The 6,798-nt window shown below is 39.9% G+C and overlaps 1 pseudogene; it reads right to left on the reverse strand.

The window, feature by feature from the left end:
* Positions 1–765: 765 nt before the first annotated feature.
* On the reverse strand, positions 766–1,043 carry LOC105310206 (annotated as a pseudogene).
* Between the last annotated feature and the right edge of the window lie 5,755 nt (positions 1,044–6,798).

Genomic DNA, 6,798 nt, shown 5'->3' on the forward strand with positions numbered 1-6,798 from the left:
TCTGTATGGTGCCAGGTGCGTACCAGTGAGGGGGATCACCTTGTAAGTTATATACATGTCTATCCGCTGTACACCTGAAACTAATATAAAATATTGAATGTCAACTGTAATTAAAAAAATTTCTTAAGTGGAGGAAAGGTGAAGGGGAATGAGGTTAAGACCTTTGTGTGTAAAACAAAAGTCACTCACGTACAGCGTAGGGAATATAGTCAATAATACTGTGGTAGCACTGTATGGTGTCAGATGGTTGCTAGACTTATCATGATGATCACTTCTTTAGGTATATAAATGTTGAATAAATATAGTGTACTCCTAAAACTAATATAATAGTATATTTTAGCTATATTTTAGTAAAAATCTTTAAAAAGATGTGAAAAAGTAAAGTTAATTTTTAAAACCCCATGTTCAGGAACACTATAATAAATGTTTATTGTAGAATACTGGTAATCGAATTAAGTATGGCATTTCTTTCTTTTCTATCCTTTCTCTCTCTCTCTCTCTCTGTCCCTTTCTTTCTTTTAAATTGCAACATACAAACTTTATTTAACGAAAGTAACAGGTAAACTCAAATAGGCACTTACATTAAGAGAAAAGTTGACTAGACAAAATTTTATCTTAAACACCTCACAGTAACCTACTTGCAGCTGCATTTAACTGTTGCTGTGAAGAATAGAGCTCATGCACAGATATGGATGAACAATTCGTACATTTTTCAAGTATTCCGTGAATACTACCTTATAAACACATATACATTAAATTTGAAAAAGATTTAACTGATGATCCCCAGATACACTTTATTTTTGTTGATCTTTTGGAAGAGGTTGTCTAAAGAGAAGAATATGTGGTTCTGGCTCATGAATCATGTAATGAACCCAGCCTAGATTCTGTTGGACATCAAGTCTCCTCCATTCCTCTTCAGACATCAGATGGGTTTGGGGTACTTGTCTGGAAAGTTCTCTGGGTAACATGACATGCCAGTACTCATATTGCTCATCACAGTACTTGTCTGAGTAGTAGATCTGTTTGTAGGCCATCCTGCTGACAGGCGGGCAGCACCGAGGTGCAGCGACCGGGCAAAAAGAACGGGCACAGCAGACAAACAGTCTGAGTCAAACCAAGGCAACGTCTCAAGTATTGCATTTCTTACTGAAATCAGCTATTATACAACTTTTGAAAGCATTTAAATATGGTTAGGAATGTCAGCATAAGGAATACTTAACATAACGTATATGAATAACATGATTGTCCATCTGGTTTTTTTCTTATTTACTAAATTTAACTCTTGTTTGAACTTTTTTTTAAAAAAAATGTGGTTTGTAAGAAAAAAATTGAAAACTTACTATTTTAAGTTGAGGAATAAAGGTGAATCATAATAACGGTAACAGATGAGATTGTGTATATAATTCACTGTTAGACGCTGCCGTCTAGCAGGAAGCCAACAAATGAAGAGTTAAAAAGAAATAAAGATAGATGTTGCCTCTCCGTGGACTGCAGGTTACCGAAGAATTTGTTTTTAGGCAGAGTAACAACTCAGTGAGGCAGAGAATCAATCCACTGAGAAAATGAGCCAGTCTATCACCTTTCAGGCCTCAGCGTTTCCGGTTTCCTCTGAGACCCTGACTGCCTCCAAGGATCATGGGAAAGGACAAGCCTGTCCTAAACTTGATCTTTGGTCTCTTGGGAGATGCTGACAAGAAGGTTCTAAATGTTTTTAGTTGTTACCAACTGGGAGGTTTTTCCACATAAATGTCTCCAGGACCCCAAGCCTGCACCGGCATTGCCACTAGATGTGAAATGACAATTGCACTTCAGAAAGGAGGTGAGGTCACAGGACCACTATCCAGATTTCAGGCTCTGGCTGCCTCCCTTTCACACAGGCAATGGTGGTTGCAACCCGCACTCATAGTCCTCCATCCCCACGGCAGAAATGCATTCCCATAGTTTCTGTTTCAGTCTCAGGGCATCTACAAGGGAAGGAGGCATATCAGAGTCTGGGTAAGTGGCCACGTCAGTAAAAGGAATCTTCAGTGGTGCTGCACAGGAATGGAGAAAATTCTGGAGCTATGAGCTATGAGCTTGTTGAAGAGAAATGGGCCTTCTAGACCTACAGAGATACTGATGGTGCTTCGCGTCACTTACTGTGGACCTTACGGATAGCGTTTGTTGGTGTTTAATTCAAGTGGTCATGAAACCTGATTTTAAGATTCATCAACCCATTTTTATAGTCTTCAGTATGTCTCAGAGAAATCACAGATGAACTTTTTCAGGGTTATCGGAGGGGAGCTTGTCATACATCCCTGCTGGTAACAAAGAGGAGGGTGGGTCCACTGGAATCACATGATGCTTTTCAAAAACAGTGTGTCTGAAAGACAGTTTCAGGAAAAGAAGTGTTTTTCCTCTAACTATGGGTTACTTATGATGACCATAAAGGTGACATTAATGGCATCTCTACTGGGAACATCCATGGCCTTATGACTAAGGTGACACGGTTTTCCCTCTTGAAGTGAGGAAAAGAGCGTTCACAGAAAGGCAGCATTGTATTTTTGTGTTTCAGACAGTAACTCTCAGGCTCAAACTCATCCTGTGCTATTTTCTCTGGTTTGAAAATATGTTAATATTAAGCCCAAGCTCCGCACACATTTCTCTACGACGTCATCCCATGGACAAGATTTCACAAATATCACCTTGTTGTTCATAGTCTTGCCCAAGTCAGGTGTGAATCAGTAGATATGGGACTGGATCTCAGGTTATGACAGACTGTTTCATAATGGGAAATTACTTTCATTTACTGTTATCCTGCACTTGTGATCCTGGCATGAAAGCAAATGAGTCTTTCCCAATATTGAGTCAGTCTTGTGGTCATTACTCCAAGTCGGCCATGGGACAGATCTCTATACTATTACCCTACTGTAGTTCACCTAATTTATCAGGAACTCTAAATCTTTCTTCATAGTTGATGTTGACCTATGAACATTTATACAGAAAAAGAAACTTGTGAAAACAAAAATCATAATAAAATGCTATCCATCTAAAATATAATGGCGAGGTATAAGAAGCAAACTGAACCTAGATTTGAGTTATTTGAAAATCCAGCACTTTCGATTGTAGCAAAGTGGTTAGGAAAACTGTCTCTGCTACATGCCCAGCTGTTCTGCTCCAAGCACTGTGTGCAATATTGACAAATGACTAACATTCTGTGCCTAATTTATTTTCCTCTGAAAAATAAAATTCACATAAGTGCCTATGTCACAAAGTTGTGAAGATTTAAAAACTATGTACAGTATTCATTCTAGTGATACATACAAATTATTATTTAAAGGTTAATATGCTCAAAGATCGGGAGCCTCTTAAACAAAGAAACCCTTAATTGTAATAAATATTTTTGAAGAAGAACTAGTAGTCAATGCAAAATACTGGCCTTCAGTTGCCGTGCTGCATGTAACTCTGCCACATGTGTCCATGCAGGACTCTGGGCCTGAAGGTGAATGTCAGTCATCTGGAATGTACCACAATGGCCTCCAGACACTGCACAGTAGGGATGGTGTTTATTTTCCAGACTATCTTAAGAGTCCTGGGGAACTTCTCTCTTCTTCACTGTTATGTCTTCCCATTGGTCACTGAGTGCAGGTTGAGTACATGGATTTGATTATGAAACACCTGACCACATCCAACTCCTCAGTTACTCTGTCTATAGGAGTCCCCTGGACAATGGCAGGCTTTGGGTTGAGACATTTCCTTGATGACTTGGATGTATACTTGTCTTCCATGGCTGCAGCATGGGCAGGGCTGTCTCTACGAGCACCACCTGCCTCCTGAGTATCTTCCAGGTGGGGCGATGGAGATTGCAGGGGTGGAATGGAGGTCACTAATGCACTCTTCTCTTCATTAATTCCCTAATATTCCATTCACATGGTAATTGTGAATAGTTCCTAATTTGAGCCCATGAGGCAAAAACCTTATTTATATAGAACACCCCTGATAAGCCCTTAAATGAATATATAATAAAGGGTCAGGAGAAAAGTTTGAGTGAAAAATGGGATAAAAATTTTTCTCTTTTTTGGAGAAATATACAACCATGGAGGGGTCATGTGGAAACTTAGAGAAGGAAATAAATTCTGCCAACAGCCTGAGTGGGCCTGGAAGTGGATCCTCCCCTAGTGGCTGCAGATAGAAGCCCATTCCTGATGAAACCTCAATTTTGACTTTCTGAGACACTAAGCAGAGCCTAGGCAAACCCCCTGGGATTCTGATGCATGAATTGTAGAATGGTATGTAGTAGCTGCTAAATGCATGGTAATTTGTTATGACAGTGATAGAAAACTTCTACACATAGGAACACATTTATTTCCAAAATAATAAAAATTATAAAATATAAATTTATAAAACATTTACACAAAATAAAGCTAAGATCTCCATTAATTATCTCTCAATCAATAATAGTTCGATCTCCATGTGTAACATTTTTAATCAGCTTGAGGTATATCCTTTTAAACAACGTCAGAGTGTATCTGAGTTTGCATAACACAGACCGAACATTAAAAGTTTTTGTATATGGTTCAACATTTATATAAATATTGTCATAAAGAACTGTCAGATTGCTTTCCTTAACCAATGAAACATTAAGGTGAGTTTTTCACACCAATAGAAACAGATCCACTATATTCCCTAAATCATAACATCATATTCCATGGTAATTATGAATGAACGCCTTTACCAACATACTCCCTGTTTATACATTTACTTGGCTGAATGTGTCTTTCTCCTGCTATCACACATATCATGGAAAGTGAGTCTTTGGTTTGTGCACATGTCAATCATCTGGGTGGTGTAGGACATGAGATGTTGCACCATCATGACTGTGCATTCTGACCTTGGATGCACAACTGCTCATGCAAATGAATGAAAACCTAATATGACACTGGCACTGTCTCCACCACTGAAGTAATTAATGAGCGGGCCTGAGGTATCTCTAATGTCTTGTAGCCTATGTAGACAAACCACAACTTAACCCACAGTCAAACTAATGTAGGGAGGAGGCAAGAGAATTAAAATGTTAAATCAAGCTATATTCGGAGACTGCAATATGCAAATCAGCTCTGCAGGCAGGCCAGGAGGACATCTTCAGTACAAAGGAAGATGTCTGCTAGGATTGCTAACAACCCATTTCCCACACCTGTGAAGGTGAAACAGGAAAAATAATCTTTAAGTGGCTACCCTACATAAAAAAATCATTCATTCCCTATGGCTAAAACCATGGGGAAACTATGGATTGAAGGCTGGGAAGTGCCAGCAGGCCTTTCATGCTATATACTCTTCCCCTTCCCCTTCCTCATTGTATGTCCATATTGAAGGGAATGGGTAAACAAAGTCCTTAAACCATAACTCACAGAAACTAAAGAATGATATATACACTGAATTCCCTGAACATGAGGTCCCTCTCACTGCTTTTACTCACAGTCTCTTTTTCTCAGTCCCTCTCACTGTCCACGTCTCTCTTGGTCCCTCACTCTCTGCCTCTTAGAGGAAACCACACTCTGTCTATTAAAGTTTGTTTGACTCTAACTTTGTTATGTGATGAATTCTTCTACGCTCTGCGCCAAAGGACCCTCTTCTCTCAGTGCAGGGCTTGGTTTGACCCAACTCAGGGAAATTTGCCCTGCCCTGCATCATGTTTTCTGGCAACTACGAAGGGATCAAAGGACATAAACTCATCCCTCCCAAGTTCATGGCTCCTCTCAGCTGAGAGTGGCTGGGGTCTTGCCTAATGCCTCTGTGCAGATCCATTGGCTTTGGGCAAATGGTTGATGCCATTTCTAGGGGGCTGGTAAGAGACTTGTTCTCTAAATTAATGGAAGTCCCCCCGTCCTATCTACTTTTCTTACTTTTCTTTCTCTAATTTCCCTGACTTGGCATCACATTGGAATTGGAAAAGACCTCCGTCCAAACTTCAAATTAAAAGACTGCACAGAATCTTTTGGCCACAACAGTATGGGTAAGCCCCCAGGGAGTCTTCTGTTCCTTCCTCTTGGCCCCTTGTTTTCACTTTCACTGGGGGCTTGCAACTGGGGAAGCAGTGGGCTACGGAAGGCTTACTCCATCTTTCTCCCTAGCCTTTTTCTGCTTCCCTTCCTCTCCAGAGGGAACTCTAACGGGGAGGAGGCGAGTCCATGGTAGCAGCTCCACTGAATTCTCCTAATTCATCCCGTCTTTCATGTCCTCATTTCTTTCTTTCCCCACCCTCCTGGATTTATTGAAATATAATAGACAATTAGTTGCTTGTATTTACATTGTACAATTCAATAATTTTTTTTCAATTATAGTTGGCATACAATAATATACCAGTTTCAGTTGTAGAGCATAGAGAGGGACACATAACTCGCAAAGCAGTCACCCAACTAAATCTAGTACCCATTATCCCCCTTACATATTTATTACATTATTAACCACCATCCCCATGCTACATTCTATATCTCCATGTCTATTCTGCAACTATCCATTTGTACCTCTTAATCCTTTTGCCTCTTTTTGCCATCCTCCCCAACCCCCTTCCATCTAGTAGCCCTCAAAATACTCTCTATGGGTTTATTTCCACTTTTGTTGTTGTTATTTATTTTGTTCTTTAGATTCCACATATATGTGATATCATGTGATATTTGTCTTTCTCTATCTGACCCATTTCATTCAGTGCAATACCCTCTAGGTCCATCAAGGCAATATCTTTTTCCATCCCCTTCCTTTTAGTGTGTGTGTGTGTGTGTGTGTGTGTGTGTGTGTGTGCGCGTGTGCACGCATGTGTGC

This window comes from Pteropus vampyrus, unplaced genomic scaffold, assembly GCF_000151845.1.
Source record: "Pteropus vampyrus isolate Shadow unplaced genomic scaffold, Pvam_2.0 Scaffold1423, whole genome shotgun sequence".
Taxonomy (NCBI): Eukaryota; Metazoa; Chordata; class Mammalia; order Chiroptera; family Pteropodidae; genus Pteropus; species Pteropus vampyrus.